Source organism: Nelumbo lutea, chromosome 5, assembly GCF_056320005.1.
Source record: "Nelumbo lutea isolate HS-2025 chromosome 5, American lotus-T2T, whole genome shotgun sequence".
In the NCBI taxonomy this organism is placed as follows: Eukaryota; Viridiplantae; Streptophyta; class Magnoliopsida; order Proteales; family Nelumbonaceae; genus Nelumbo; species Nelumbo lutea.
Genome location: NC_142688.1, coordinates 81976748 through 81993546, shown reverse-complemented (window position 1 = coordinate 81993546; position 16799 = coordinate 81976748). Strand labels below are relative to the sequence as shown.

Sequence of the window (16799 nt, the reverse complement as noted above, 5' to 3'; positions counted from 1 at the left end):
GTGGGGATATATTTCCAATAGCAAGAAAGCACCAAAGGAAGATGACCTGTCTCATGAAAAATGGTTACAAGAGAATTACACGGTTATTGGGTGGTTAGTGAATTCAATGCAACCCCAAATTAATCAACACTATTTGTGGATGAATTCTGCTAAGGAGATATGGGACAGTGTTGTTGAAACCTATTCACAAAAATTGAATGTGGCTAGAGCATATAAGTTCAGAAGTGATGTGAATAATTTGAGGCCGGGGGAGAGACCTTTGGCAGTCTATTTCTCAATGCTAAAATCCTTGTGGAAAAAGATAGATCTCATGGAAACTGTTATTTGGGAAAGTACAAAGAACGCTGAAACATATAGGAGATTGGTTAAGAGGAATAAAGTCTTTGAATTCCTGGCAGGGTTGAATCCAGAATTTGACATTACCAGGCAGAATATCCTAGCTAAAGACAATGTATCTTTGTCTCTGGCTTATGCCATGGTGAGCAATGAGGAGAGTATGAGGCTAGTTCAGGTTCAAGGGGCAATTCTAGTTGACCATTTTGCTCATATGGGACTGAAACCTAAGGTAGCTAAAAGGAAGAAGGAGGTTATATGTGAGCATTGCAAGAAGCCAAAACATACCAAGGATACATGTTGGAAGCTACATCCACACCTTCTTCCACCTCACTTCAGAAAGAAGGCCGAAAATGGGAAGATTGGGAATGCCAATGCAGACATAGTTCCAGATAATGACATGAGTGCAATTGATGAGAAGGCTGCTAGTGAGCAATTAGCTGTAACGAAGGTTGAATACGAGAAATATGGAAGGATGATTAGCCATCTTGACAGTGCAGCCACTTCCTCCAATCCATCAGGCAATCCAACTACTTCTACATTTGTTCATTCAAGTGTACGAGCTACTACCAACCATGCAACCATCTTAGGTAATCTTAGAATCCCTTGGATTATAGATTCTAGATACCTTGTTTAATTCTTATGACCTACTTTTTGGCCGTGATAAGATTACCTTGGCCGATGGCTCTCTTGCTCCTATCTCTAGTAAGGGAGTCACCAAGGCCACTAACTCCTTTCACTTACTTTTGTCCCTCATATCCTTAAAGCTGCACACTAATTTGATGTTAGTGAGCAACATAACCAAATCCTTAAACTATAATTTAACATTTTTTTCTTCTTATTGTGTTTTTCAAGACCTAAAGTTTCAGAAAGTGATTGGGAGTGGGCATGAGGCGAATGGAATATATCTGTTGGATACTCTTTGACAAAGCCAAGGATAGCTTGAGATATTTGCTTTTGGGTCTACTTTTTCAAAGTCTTTTAGTCATGTCATGTTATGTCATTTATGTTTGGGTCATTTATCCTTTCTTGCTTTGAGTCATTTATTTTTGGAATTGTTTAAAGGAATTAACATGTCTAGTCTTCATTGTGAGTCTTGTGAGTTATCAAAACATTGTAGAAACACTTATTCCTTGAGTAATAAGAGATCCACTTTTCCTATTCATATTATGCATTCTAATGTCTGGGGGCCATACCACTTACCTTCTATGGGTGGCTATCGATATTTTATCTTGTTCATTGATGTATTTCTTAGTTTACTTAGTTATTTTTTATGGGATCTCATGATGAGGTTCCCAAACTTGTGAAACAATTCCATGAATTTATTCTTACCCAGTTTGAGAAAAACCTCACTTATCTCATTAACTTTGGGGTTATCCACCAAAGCTCTTGTGTTTGTACTCTAGAACAAAATGGAGTAGCTGAGAGGAAGAATCGTCATGTAGTTGAAGTTGCAATGAGCATTTTGTTTACTTTACATGTTCCTACAAAGTTTTGGGGGGATGTTTTTCTCACAACAACATACCTAATCAATCGTATGCCATCTAGAGTCTTGGGCTTTAAGTCTCCTTTTAATCTTCTTTATCCAAATAAGGAGCTTTTTTTCTCTTCCCCTTCGAGTCTTTGGTTGTACCTGCTATGTGCGCATTTCTAGTACCCAAAGACATAAGTTTGAACCAAAGGCCCATAAGTGCATTTTCCTTGGTTATGCCTCCACATAGAAGGGTTATTGTTGCTTTGATCTTAGTAGGCACTTGTTTTGTCTCAATGGATGTCACTTTTGCTAAGTCTACTCCCTTCTATGGTTCATCTCAGGGGGAGAATTGTTCACAGGGAGAGTATTCTTCACAATTGTTTACACTCCTTCTAGTTCCTGTTGAGTTCAGAGGGGAACACTCATCCTCTAGTCCCTCCACTATTCCTATTTCTCCACCATTGCCTCCTCACCAGGAGTAAGCAAATTGTTTCTCCTACATCACATGAGCCTACTATGCTTCCAGTTGCTGGAGAGCCAACAGGTGTTGAGGTCACACCTTTGTAGTCTCCCTTCCCCGACCTTGATGTACCTATTGCCATAAGAAAAGGTAAATGGAAATGTACTGCACATTGTATTTATAAACACTTTTCTTATGGACAGTAGAGTAGTATCCCAAACCACCAAAATGCCCCCAGCTGTTCCTCTTGCCGGTAAAGCCTCCCAGCTGTTCCTCTTGCCGGTAAAGCCTCCCATTCACAGCTCCGATCTCCCCAGATGCTTTGAACCATAGCTTGATCCATTTTTTCCATTTTTGTTTCTTGTAAACAAAGAACACTTGGGTTCCACTTTTTTAAGAACGCCTTGGCCACCACTCTCCTCCCCGAATTCAAACCCCATATATTCTAAGATAAAAAACAAAGGGACTCCATATTTACACCAATTAAATCAAAATAAAGAAATGTGAACCCTTTCTAAAAGCCCCTCTCACCTTCCTTTACTATCCCTCTTCCCCCTGTTAATGCTCCCTGCCTTCTCATTTAGACCCCAAGCCAATCTAAAAAGTTCTTTCTCAGTTTTCCTGCCTTTTTTTCGTTTATCTTCCAAAACTCTACTCTCAATTGCCACCAGGTAATCTGTGGTAACCCCTTTCAATCCCTTTATCAATACCCCCAAAAACTCACCTATACTTAGTAAATTCGATAGCACCTAGTTTGACACATCATCTCTATTAGCATCTTCTCTCACTACCAAATCTAGAGAGTCTTGCCGCAAGCCTATACCATTCGAGATTTTCTAGTCGGTATCACAGCTAACGGCTGTAGCTCGTCCTCCTCAGGCATCTTGCCATCCCTTGCTTCCCGAAAGGCCATTTCCTTAGCTTCGAATGTAATTTTTTTCTGGGTGGTCTACCTCATTTTCCTTGCTTCTTCCATTGCTACAGACAGCAGCGCAGAACTCTCTCGACTGTCTTCTATCTGAGTGCAACTCTACCACCTTCTCCTCAACAGAGTCAAGAGGCTGTCCTGCAGAGGTAGCCTCTTGGGTCTTTACTGGTCCGACCATCTCTTTGCCTGGATCTGAACCGGAGTGAGGCCTGTGCTGAACCCAAGGATTGCGTGTGGTAGGGGTATCCTCTAGCGTAGCTTCTACTGATGATACCTCAACCGCCCCCTCCCATAAATGGGTTGACTCCATAGGATCTGCAGATGAGGAGTTCCCTACAAGCGAACTCATAAAAGATCTGGATCTCCTTCTACAATGAGCACGGTGTCCACTCCTACCTCTCTGACGGTTAAGATTGCCCCAGCTCTCTTTCACTTTTTTACAGCATCTGTTGACAATCTGTTAAAGAAACATCTAAATTTGAAAAATGGGAGGAATGTTCGGTGGATCCCTCACCCAGATTTGAAAAATGTCTAAATTTGAAAAATAGTGGATCCTTCACCCAGATTTCAGGAAAGAGATAGCAGCTTGGTGGGAGGAATGTTCGGTGGAGGGCTGGGCAGGGCACAAATTCTCTTTGAAACTTCAGTTTATAAAAGGAAAGTAAAAAGAATGGAGCAAAAGAAATTTTAAGTCCTTTGTGGAAGAAAAAACATTCTCCTAGCAGGCATTTCAAGGCTGGATTCAATAGAAGCCTTAGGAAGTTTGAGTATAGAAGAGTTGGAGGAAAGAAAGAAATTAAGGGCAGATTGGGAACAGTTAATTCAACGTTAGGAAATTTTCTGGAGACAAAGATCTAGGGTTCAGTGGCTAAAGGAGGGGGATAACAATACAAACTTCTTTCACAAGATTGCAAACAAATAGGAGAAGAGTCAACTCCATTTCTAAGCTGCTGATAAATGGTAGAGAGACTGAAGACCCTTTGCAAATTAGGGAGGAGATAACAGGTTTTTTTGAGACTCTCTACTCCTCTGAGAGAGTTTGGAGACCTTCCCTAAGAGTTTGGTCTGGCCATCTCATTCCTATGGAAAAGAAGTCCTGGATGGAAAGGAGATTCACAGAAGAAGAGATTAAAGATGTAGTTTTCTCCTTGAGTGAAGATAAAGCCCCAGGGCCAGATGGATTCTCGTTGGGCCTGGGACACAGTGAAATCTGATTTGCTAGAGGTCTTTGAGGACTTCTTCAATTCGGGGAAGATAAATAGAAGAAATAATGCTACATCCATCAAGCTGATTCCTAAGAAAGAGAGGACCTTAGAAGTGAAAAATTTCAGACCTATTAGTCTCCTAGGAAGTCTTTACAAAATTGTGGCTAAAGTGCTTGCCAACCGACTAAAATCAGTAGTGGGTGAAGTGGTGGCTAATTCCCAAAGTGCTTTCATTGGGGACAGACAGATAGTTGACAGCATTCTGGTAGCTAATGAAGTAGTAGAAGAGAGGAAAAAAAGTGGTCTAGGAGTGGTATGTAGGCTTGATCTTGAGAAGGCTTATGATAGGGTGGATTGGAACTGCTTATGGAATATCTTAAAACTGCAAGGATTTGGTGAAAGATGGATTACTTGGATGCAAGGTTGTATCAAATCAACTTGGTTCTCAGTCCTTATCAATGGGACTTCTTGGGGCTTTTTCAAAGCATCATGGGGAATAAGACAAGGCTGCCACCTCTCCCCTCTTCTCTTCACCATGTTTGCTTATATCCTAGATGCCTTTTTGTTTAAGGCTGCTAGTCTCAACCTAATCCAAGGCTTTAAAGTGGGTAGAGAGAACTTACAGGTAACCCATCTTCTTTATGCAGATGATACTATAATCTTCCTACAGGCAAACAAGGCTTATCTTAAAACCTCGAGAAGAATTCTGAAGTGTTTTGAGGCAGTTACAGGGTTAAAATGTAATTTGTCCAAGAGCAGCATAGCAGGGATTAATATCAGTTCAGACTTGTTAGAGGATCTAAAGGAATCCTAGATTGTAGAGTAGAGAGGTGGCCTTTAATTTACTTGGGCTTGCCATTGGGAAGAAATCCAAGATCCCACAACTTCTGGTCTCCGGTTATTGAAAAGTGTGAAAGAATATTAGATTCTTGGAAAAAAAAAACTTTATCAAAAGGGGGCAGACTCACTCTTATTAAGGCTATCTATCTATTTACTTCATTTCAGTCTTCAAAATTCCTATTCAAGTGAAAATCAGATAGAGAAATTGCAAAGGGACTTTCTGTGGATGGGGAAGGCAAGATAAGAGATCATTTGGTGAAGTGGGAGGTCTCCAAATCAAAGAAGGAAGGGGGATTGGGGCTAGGTCATATTCTGGAAAGAAATTATGCTCTCCTGGGAAAATGGCTTGTGGAGATTCCCTTTGGAACTGTAAAGAGTCTGGGCCGAATGGGTCCTAGTATCTTCTCTTGTAATATCTTTTCTTTTATTGTTGGCTAATGGGCCTGTTGTTTCTTTTTGTTTAATCTCTTTATGTTACTGCCTAGCTGGCCACCCACTTAAGGACATACTTGTCATTACTCTAACTTTAATTCTTAATAAAAAAGGATTAGAGGAGAAAGGGAAGATAATTCGATTCTTCTTATTCTTCCTTCTCTTTTCGCCATCTTCTTCTCTTGTGCTGCTACTCTTACTTCTCTTCTTCCTTTTTCTTCCAGTCTTCAAATTTACACCTAATATTTGAGGACTGATTTACATCTTGGTATCAGAGCAGGTCTATTTCTTCCTTTTTTTCTTTCTTCTTTTCCCATACACCCTTAGATTAAGAGAGTGTATGAAGAGATAGATTCTCTATAGTTCAGAGGATCTCTGGCCTAGTTGGTAGAGGGTTTGGGGAGTTTAAATCTGGCTGGATATTGCCAAGAAGCGGTGTTGTTCTGTTGTTGCCCAAAACCCTAGCTGATTAGAGATTTCCGAAGGTATAGGTAAAGGTGAAGCTTTGGCTGTGGCGCTCTATGCTTGGGAGGTGTCTTGTGACTCCTAAAGGAGGGCGGTTCAGGTTTGGAATAGATTGGGAAGTTTTGGTAGGAGAGGCTGCATCTTCTCTCTTCCTCCCCAACAGTTGGACGGAGTAAAACCCTAGTTTTCAAGCATCTGGGTTCTGGTTTGACTTCAAGTAAGTTTATATAGACAAAATTTCTGGTTCTTTGATTTTCGTTTGATTAATGGAGCCATAAGGAAGTGAGTTCAAGCAAGTGCCGGTTTCAAGCCTTGGCTCGGTAGATTCTGTTTTGACTGGTGTAACCACGATCAAGCTAGATGGGACAAATTATCTTGCTTGGGCATAGTCTATAAGAATTTATGTCTATAATAGAGGAAAACTCGAGTATCTCACAGGTAGTAAAGTGAAACCCGAAGAGACAGACCCTGAACTTGAGAAATTGATGCAAGAGAACTATACTGTCATAGGGTGGTTGGTCAATTCTATGCAACCTCATATAAGTCAGCATTATCTCTGGATGTCTTCGGCTAAGGAGATATGGGACAGTGTTACTGAGACCTATTCACAGAAGTTGAATGTAGCCAGAGTCTATAAGTTGAAAAGTGATGTGAAGAACCTAAGAGAGGGGGAGAAGAGTGTAGTAATCAACTGCTCAAGCTTCATCCTGAGCTTCTTCCTGATAGGTTTAAGAATAACAACAGCTCTAAGAAAGGTAGTCAGGTAGGAAAGCCCAAGGCAGCTAATGTTGCTACAGTACCTAAAGGAGGAAATAAGGAGAGTGAAGAGAAATCAACCATTGAGCAGTTGACAACAATGAAGGCGGATTTTGAAAAGTATGGGAGGCTACTAAATCACTTGGAAGCTATTGTTTCTTCATCTCACTCTTCCAGCAACAACACATCATCTTCATCACCATTTGCTCACTCAGGTATTCGTGCTTCTGCAAATCATGCTTCAGTTTCAGGTAATCATAAAATCCCTTGGATTATTGATTCCAGTGCATCAGACCATATGACCAGCCTATCTAATCTCTTCTGCTCATACCACCTTTTCTCTGGCAAAGAGAAAATATCCCTTGCTAATGGGTCTCTTGCTCCCATCTCTGGTAAAGGAGATATAAAGACCTCTGACACCCTTTATTTATCCTCTGTCCTTCATGTCCCTAAACTTAACACAAACCTTTTATCTGTTAGCAGCTTAACTAAATCCATGAATTGCAGCATAACCTTTTTTCCCACTCATTGTGTTTTTTAGAACCTGCAATCTCAGAGGATAATTGGGAGTGGCCATGAGGCGAACTGAATATACTTGCTGGACACACCGGATCGAGTTTTGGGACCACTTCATGGAGTTGCCTTAGAGTCTGTTTTGTCAGTCTGTTAACAAAGTCTTGTTATGTCACTTTCGGTTTGGTCATTTGTCATTTTCTGCTTTGAGTCATTTGTTTCCAGATATGTTTAAGGGAGTGTCTTTATCGAGTCTTTATTGTGAGTCATGTGAACTGGCAAAGCATTGTAGACATTCTTATTCAGTAAGCAATAAAATATCTCTTTCTCCTTTTCATATTGTTCACTCTGACGTGTGGGGGCCGTATCATTTGCCAACTATGGGGGGTTACAGGTACTTTATCCTTTTTATTGATGACTACTCTCGTTACACTTGGATTTATCTCATGAAATCCAGGGATGAAGTATCAGCTATTGTGCAAAAATTTCATGAACTCATCCTCACCCAATTTAACACTCGTATCAAAAATATTCCATTCTGATAATGCTAAGGAGTATTTTGAGAGAACCCTCTCCACTTATCTTGAATCTTTTGGGGTTATTCATCAAAGTTCTTGTTCCTACACTCCACAACAAAACGGGGTGCCAGAAAGGAAGAACAGACATGTGGTTGAAGTTGCCAAATCCCTCTTATTTGCATCCCATGTTCCTATAAAATTTTGGGGAGATGTTGTTCTTACTGCTACTTTTTTTATCAACCGTATGCCCTCCCGGGTCCTTGACTTCAAAAACCCCTTTAGCCTTCTCTTCTTGGATGAGGATGTTTTTTCTCTTCCTCTCCGTGTTTTTGGGTGCACTTGCTATGTGCATATTCACAGTCATCAAAGGCACAAGTTTGAACCTAAGGCTCATAAATGTGTTTTTCCGGGATATGCTTCCACACAGAAGGGATATTGCTGTTTTGATCCAGTTCGTGGCACCCGCTTTGTATCTCGGGATGTCACCTTTGCTGAGTTGACTCCTTTCTTTAGCATTTCTCCCGAGGGGGAGAAATCTGAAGAGCCTGTTTGCTATGTCTCCAGTTATTCCTCTCCCCATTCCTCTTGAGTCCTATCATGAGGTGTCTACTTCTCCAACTGGACCTACCTCCGATATTCCTATTCCTCCTCCTCCTCCTCCACCTCATTCTCCTATAATTCCTCCTCCTCTTATTCTCCAAAGGTGGTATCAAAGGCAGAGATTCAGACATGGGCAGGTTGTTTCCACTCCTTCAGAAGAGCCTCTTGCTCCTCCCATCATTACTGAGGTAACAGGTCATCCTTCTTCTGACCCATCTACAGCTTTCCCAGACCTTGACCTTCCTATTGCTCTCCGCAAGGGCAAGCGGAAGTGTACAGCCCGTTGTATCTCCAAACACCTTCTTACAGCCTTCTCTCTCCTTCCTACTACTCTTTTCTTGCATCTGTTTCTTCCCATGTGATACCCAGGTCTGTACCGGAAGCCTTATCTCAACCTAAATGGAGGGATGCTATGATGGCTGAACTGGATGCTTTGCATAAGAACCATACCTGGGATATTGTTGACTTGCCTGAAGGGAAGGAACTAGTGGGTTGTAAATGGGTGTTTACCATTAAGTATCACTTTGATGGCTCTATTGAGAGGTTTAAGGCTAGGTTGGTTGTTAAGGTCTACACTCAAATGTATGGCATTAACTATCTTGAGACATTTGCTCCTGTCGTTAAGATGACCTCAATCAAGGTTTTGTTATCTCTAGTCGCTACTTTTGACTGGCCCCTACACCAGTTTGATGTTAAAAATGCCTTCTTGAATGGAGACCTGCATGAAGAGGTCTATATGTCTTTGCCTCCAGGGGTGTATGGGAAGGAAATGCAAGGCAAGGTGTGTAAACTACAGAAATCTATTTATGGTCTCAAAATGTCTCCTCGGGCTTGGTTTGAGTGGTTTAGGGCTGCCCTTGTCTCCTTCACACACAAACTCAATCTGATCATACCCTGCTCTTGAAGAGAAATGGCTCTCTGGTGACCTTGATAGTTTATGTTGATGATATTGTGGTCATGGGTAATGACACTCAAGAGGTCAGTAAACTAAAAAGGTTTCTCAACTCTGAATTTGAGATTAAGGATTTGGGAGATCTTCAGTATTTTTTGGGCATTGAAGTTGCTAGATCTAAGGATGGTATCTTCATTTCTTAGCGTAAATATGTCCTTGACCTCCTTGCTGAAACTGGTAAACTTGGAGCTAAACCAATCTTCACTCCTATTGATCCTAATCACAAGTTTTCTGCTACAGATGGTGAGCTTTTATCTGATAAGGGGGTGTTTCAGAGACTGCTTGGGAAGTTGTTATATCTTTGCATGACTCGGCCAGATATTTCCTATTGCAGTAAGTGTTATTAGTCAATTTATGCATTCCCCCAGAGATACTCATTTAGCTGCTGCAGAAAGGGTTCTGTGTTACTTGAAAGGTACTCCAGGGAAAGGTATTCTATTTGCTAAACATGGACACATGAAGCTGGAAGCTTTCACTGATGCTGATTGGGCAGGATGTATTGATGATAGGAGATCCACTTCAGGTTATTGTGCTCTGGTCGCTGGGAACATTGTGTCATGGAGGAGTAAGAAACAGTCTGTAGTTGCTAGATCCTCAGTTAAAGCAGAATACAGGGCAATGGCACATGGTGTGTCAGAATTACTGTGGCTACGATCCCTTCTAGAAGAATTGGGGGTTAATGATGCTCTACTGTGACAACCAAGCAGCTATCAACATTGCACATAATCCTGTTCAACATGGAAGAACTAAGCACATTGAAGTTGATAGACATTTTATAAGGGAAAGAGTTTCTTCAAGAGAAGTTGGTTTGCCATTCATCATATCAGACGAGCAATTGGCTGATATCTTGTCCAAGGGAGTTCCAAGAGGGAAAATGACACACTATATAAGCAAGCTAGGCATGATTGACATCTATGCTCAGCTTGAGGGGGAGTGTAAAGAGACTGGGCCGAATGGGTCCTAGTATCTTCTCTTGTAATATCTTTTCTTTTATTGTTGGCTAATGGGCCTCTCTTAATGGGCCTGTTGTTTCATTTTGTTTAATCTCTTTATGTTACTGCCTAGCTGGCCGCCCACTTAAGGGCATACTTGTCATTACTCTAACTTTAATTCTTAATAAAAAAGGATTAGAGGAGAAAGGGAAGATAATTCGATTCTTCTTCTTCTTCTTCCTTCTCTTTTCGCCATCTTCTTCTCTTGTGTTGCTGCTCTTACTTCTCTTCTTCATTTTTCTTCTAATCTTCAAATTTACACCTAATATTTGAGGACTGATTTACATCTGGAACAATCTCTCTGGGCTACTGTTATCAGAAGCAAGTACGGAAGGAGCAGGAATGGATGGGATTCTAACCAGGTCTCTTCTCGTTTCTCTCTTCACAACCCCTAGATAGGTATCGCTTCCCTCCTTGATCTATTCTCTCATTTTTTACGCTTTAGATTGGGCAATGGCTCTACTATCAAGTTCTAGACTGATTTGTGGTTGGGCCAGCAACCTCTCTGCTTTTCCTACCCTTTCCTTTTTAGTCTGACCCGTGACAAACAGGCCTCTGTCTCTTCAGTGATCATTAGAGGAGACAATGGTCTCTCTTTTAACCTTAACTTCTGGATAGCCTTGACAGATTCTGAAGCTCAAGATATCTCTTCTCTGCTGTCCTCTCTCTCTCAGTTCTCTGTAAGGTTTGTTTTCCACTAAATCCTTCTATAGTGTGTTGACTTTTGAGACAACTAATTCCCCTTTCCTGCATAGAAAGATTTGGCTTTCTGCTGTTCCCCCAAGAGTGTGCTTCTTTGTTTGGGAGGCTTATTGTGGCAGTATTAATACTTCTGATATGATTCTAAGAAAGAGAAAAAGAAACCTTTATATTGCTCCTCATACCTGTGTTATGTGCATGAAAAATGGGGAGTCATGTGGTCACCTTCTTATAAATTGTGAAGTAGCCAGAGGCCTCTGGCAATTCTTTTTGGACACCTTCTATAGAGGTAGTTTTCACTGGACCCCTCCAAATTCTGTGTCAGACATTCTCCTTCAATGGCCTGGATGTACCTCAAGTAAAAGAGGTGCTCTCTACGGCAAGGCAATCATCCATGCAATTTGCTGGTGCATTTGGGAGGAACATAACAAAAGAATTTTTTAAGATAAGTATTCATCCCTGGATGAGCTAAAAGGAAGGGTGCTTTTTCGAATTAATTTTTGGATGAAGGTGTCTAGTCTGTTCAGAGGCATCTCAATGGGAGACCTAGAAAGAAACCTGGGGCTGATTCTGAGTTCTTCAAGTTTAGGAAGAGTCCCCACATTTCCTGTGACCCCCAGACCTCCTTCAGATTTCATCCTCCAGTTTGATGGCAGCTGCTATAGTAGACTTAATCACAGAGGCCAGGATGGTATAGGTGGCAGAATTTTCACGTCTCTAGGCACTCAAGTTTGGGCCTACAGTGGTCCCATTGGAAAGGCTGAAGCGGTTGAAGCTGAGGTTCAGGCCTTGCTGACGGGGCTGAGGTGTGTAAAATCCTTGAACATCTCTTTGGTCGTGGTAGAAGGTGATTCAAAGGTGGTCATAAGTTGGATGTTAAATCAACAGGAGGGGGCCTTGGAGATTCTCTCATCAGATCAATGAAATTAGGGTTATTCAATCTCAGATCTAGTGTATATTCAGGTGGATTCCAAGGAATTTGAACTCATTAGGAGATGCTCTTGCGAAAGCGGTGGTGGGCAGGGACCACTTGTACAGCAACATAGAGCTTCCTCTTTAATGGGTTGGGAAGGCTTTTTGTTTTTTTTTGTTTGCCTCTGTTTGATCTTTATCATATACATCTTGTATATCCTACCCTTCTTATAATGAAAGTTTCCTTTTCAAAAAAAAAAAAAAGTAAAGAGCCATCATTTCCTTGCTAACCCACGGTACCCACCTTTGTCAGGCCTTTGTCCCCTTCTTTATCTTTGACCTGTAGACCTATGCCCTCTTCTTGAGACTGATGGTCTATATTTAAAACGAGCTTGTCATCCTTTTCCATCCTGAACCCGCCACGTGTCCTCTCATCTATACCCTTGTTACATCCCCTAACTCCCTATCCCCACCATCCTCTCCGGCTCCGATCACCTCCTTTAATGACGACAACTCCTGCACCCCCTTGCCTTTCATCTTCCTTATCACTTAATCTTCAATGTCGATCCCCAAAAGAGATTGTTAAAGCCATTCTCTCTCTGCTACAACCATCTGAATAGTGTCCTCCGGCTTACGGTGCCTCTGTGGTAGAATTTCCAACCACAGTGAAACCACCACCATCTCATCCCTTCCGCTTTATTGATTGTTGCAGGGGGATAACCTTCCAAATCACCTTGATTCTGATCCATTCAACCATTTCTTTAGCTTACCAGAGCTATCTATCTCTAGGAAGCCACCACACAGCTTCCCTATTTGTTTAACCACTGCTTCGCTCCAGAGATGCAAAGGGAGGCCGAAAAGTTTTACCCAGTACTCTGCCGAACTTGATCTTTCCCCTTCTGCAAAGCACTCCCACGGAACTAAATGCCGAACTTGATCTTTAGCTTCCCAGAGCTATCTATCTCTAGGAAGCCACCACACAGCTCCCCTATTTGTTTAACCACTGCTTCGCTCCAGAGATGCAAAGGGAGGCCGAGAAGTTTTACCCAGTACTCTGCCGAACTTGATCTTTCCCCTTCTGCAAAGCACTCCCACGGAACTAAATGCCTTAACTGGCCATCCACGTTCTGTGTCCCTATTTTCCAAACTCTCAGTGCCTCTTCTTGTGACAGTAGAATGAACAAAAAGTTTGACCCATGCATTCTTCTAACCCTTGCACCAAACTCTACTTTCCATTTCCTTGCTGCCCACTGCTGAAGCCTATTTACCGAAAAAGGCCTCCACTGAACCCACCAAACAAGATTTCGGAAAAAGCTTCTGTCTCTCCTCCCCTTTCCCACTAACTTCCACATAAAAATTCCTCCTCCCTGCCTTCAGCACAGCCTCCCCCCTTCTTTCGTCCATTCTAAACCTTTCGCCTTGTCCACATACAGAGTAGTCCCCCTTAAGCCATCCACTCTCCTTTTCTCCCTTTCGTCTAGGACGCCATACCTTAGCTGAGAAAATCTGGCCTAACCAACCTTGTCGCCTCCTCCCATTCTCGGGCCATCTCCCCCAGCCTCTACAATTCCCAAAAAGGGCCCTCTCCTTCGACCCACTCGTTTCATTTTCAAGAGTTGGGGAAGTCCCCACTTTTAGATTAGCAGGTGCTGGACATATTTACAAACAGCAACATGTTCACCTATAGGGATGCTTCTTCCTGGGTTGTCTCCTGTGTATCAATGTGCTGGATGTGGGGATTGCTCTAACTCCGCCTCATCCAGAAAAGAAAGAGAAGACTTTGATCTATTTTTTCGGGTGGAGAAAGAGTTCGTTGACCGTATATCCATTATTCATAATGTCAGTGAAAGCAAGATTACTGATTCAGAGGTAGGCCATCATGACACCTTTTTATTTTTTGAGTTTGATAAGGGTGATAAGACAGAAAGTAAGCTCCCAAAAGAAATGGGGACTCCTTCAATGTTTGTGGAGACAAACTATTTTGTTGAGTAGCTTGCTAACTGTGGCCAAGAGGGGATAGTGGAGGGGTGTAACTTGGGTTCGTTACAGCTGTTGCTCTGGAGGAAAAGGATTTAGAGGAAGGGGCAAAACAGGCTGTTAGTTCTGGTATGGTTGATGTTGTTTCCTTGGAAGAGAAAGGTTTAAAGGAAGGGAGAAGAAACAGTAATGAAAACGAGGGTTTCTCAGGACCCAAAGTATACAATAGAAAGAGAGCTTACAGGACAAGACATTTGACAAAGACTGAAGGTGAAAAGTGTCCAGAGGTTGCCCTATCTTCTGATGAGCTGGGAAGTATGAGCAAGGATAGTGAGGAAGAAGTTTGTTTAGATGAGACTAATCACATTGATAAAGTTGTTGATATATCTACTATTGTGGACGTGGCTGCAGATGTAGGTAAAGCTTTAGGCCTGTTACTGTTGGGAGGCAAATCTTTTACAAGGAAAATGTTCCAAAAGTTGGAGGAACAATATGTGATGCCTATAAGAGAGAAATATGGAGGTATTCAGTGGCATCCACTGCTGGTTGAGGAAAGCCAAACTGTCTTGAATACACTTAATTCGGCAGAAGCGGTAGTGAAAAAGCTGAAGATTTGATTGATGTCTAGTTCTTTGAGAAAAACACAATCCTGGAGCTGGAAAGGATTAATGAGGCCCCTTCGTGCTTGTTGGTCTTCAAGAAGAATGCTGTTGCAAATAGAAAAGTTAAGGAGCAGAGAAAACACCGAGATATTCTGGTTCAAAGGCCTTTGCTAGACTAAAAGGGAGTCTCTTTGGGATTAGACCAAACAAGAACTTGAAGATCAAGAAAGCCTCAAGAAGTTTTTAATGGCTGAGTTTTTTTTTTTTTTTTTTTCAATGCAGTTCTTGAGGGTGCTTTGTTGAGATCTGCAGAGAAAGCTTTATTTGTCATCTAGGGGGGATGTTGTGTTTCTTTGATTATGCAGTCTTTGGGGTCAAGGTTGTTTTGAGACGCTTGGATTTTTGGTTGTGGTTTTGGTTTTTATCTTGGGTTTTCGGGTTTGATGGTTTGTTGAGGTCGTGTCTAGTCTGGGCTTCTGGTCTTGGAGTTGTTTTGTTTCTCTTTTCCTCTCTTGAGTGACTCCAGGTCACTCTCTGTATTTTTCTTTTTTTTTCGTTTTAATAAATTTTTTTATTACCAAAAAATATCACCAAATTCTACAAGCCGTTGCCCTCAAGAATTTCTCTTCTTCATACCATTTAGAAGAGCCTTTATTACATACCTGGAGTAAAGTTTGGGGCCAAAAAATAATTAAAATAAAAGTGGAAAAAGATCTCTTTTTGCATGTTTGTCGCCTGTAACTGATTCTGCCATAGCCTGATTTATTTATTTTTTTCTTCAAAATGACTGCCTGTGGATGTAAACTTTGATTTCTTGAGTATGCTTTCCTGATTGATGGATCTTTCGTCCACCAGAATGTAATTGGTTTGTGCATGCACTAGGCAATTTCTCTCCATGTTCATGAGTCGCTTATGGCCATGGTTGTTTATGTCAAACATTTGTGTAATACATATTTTTGTGGGATTATTTTCTCTAAATTGTTCATGTGTCCACTGGAGAAATTAGGGGTGTATCTGCACTAGCAGAAGGGATGATGATGTGGGCATCAATCACGGAAGGCCTTCACATTGCCCGGAATGTACCTCACAGCGTAGACACAGAATGTCCCACAGCCAAGACCGGTCTCCTTGGTGGTGCTGCATTTCTGGCCCTTGATGCATCTCTTTTCTGGCTGATTTGCCAAATGTTGATACTTAGGGGGTGTTCTTTTTTTTGGAATTTGAGAGTGGGAAAGTTGGTCTATGGGATCTTGGTTCTTATTGACTAAGAAACCCATGCTCTTTCTTCAGATTTATTTGGGGTCCACAGAGAGTTTATTTTCCTGTGTATCACTTACCTGGTGGGCAAATAATTTTTCCACCTGCGGAAAAATTGCTAAAACTTGAATGGGACAAAAATGCCACTTTTAATAATGGATTTTTATGGCTAAAATGGTTATTGCCTTGTTTACCTGGAAAATAAAAGAACATGTGTAAATGCACTTAAGTAACTGAGAAGCAAACGGGGCCAATGCCAGAGGTGATTACCTGGATGAAGAAGATCCTAAAGGTGAATATGGTCAGGTCTTTGCAACAGATTATGATGCAAATGGAAGGGGCAGAGTCTAAGACATCAAGAATCAATGATTGTGTAAAGGAGGCAGTGACGGTTTCCAGCATATGCCTGTGTTTTATGTTTGCATTTTCTCTGTTTATGATCTGTGTTAGGAATAATATGCATCATTGTGCATTGAGCTCTTTAGGCTCCATTTGTTTCTCAAGAAGCTACTTACCCGGGTAATGTTTCTTGGGAAATACTTACCCAGGTAAGTGTATGTATCCATGTTCTTTTATTTCTCAAGTAAAAAGCCATTATTAAAAGGGGCAATTTTGTCTCATCCAAGTGTCCATAATGGAAAAGTTTTTTACTCACCCAGGAGATAGGTATATAAATGTTACCTAGGTCACATAAATCTAAAAAAAGAACATTATCTGAGTCAATGGAAATCCAAATTCCATTAACTGACTTTGCACCCTCTCAAAATCTGAAAAATGAAAGGCCCTTAGTTTAATCTTTCTTTAAAGTGTAATAAAGTGCCGCTGGAAATTATTGTATGGCATGTCTTATCCATAATAGTAACTTTGTTACATTAATTAAAAAT

General features: G+C 41.3%; 1 protein-coding gene across 2 annotated transcripts in view; it reads left to right on the top strand.

Moving 5' to 3' along the window:
* The window catches only part of LOC148853095 (Pentatricopeptide repeat (PPR) superfamily protein), a 24031-nt gene extending 7232 nt beyond the window's left edge, over positions 1–16799 (top strand). Inside the window, exon 2 of one of the 2 annotated variants that reach the window (XM_088942657.1) lies at positions 15665–16799. The gene's annotated coding sequence lies outside the window, so the exon portion shown is untranslated. Of the gene's footprint in view, positions 1–15657 lie in introns of both variants that reach the window. The other variant, XM_088942658.1, reaches the window with a different exon arrangement.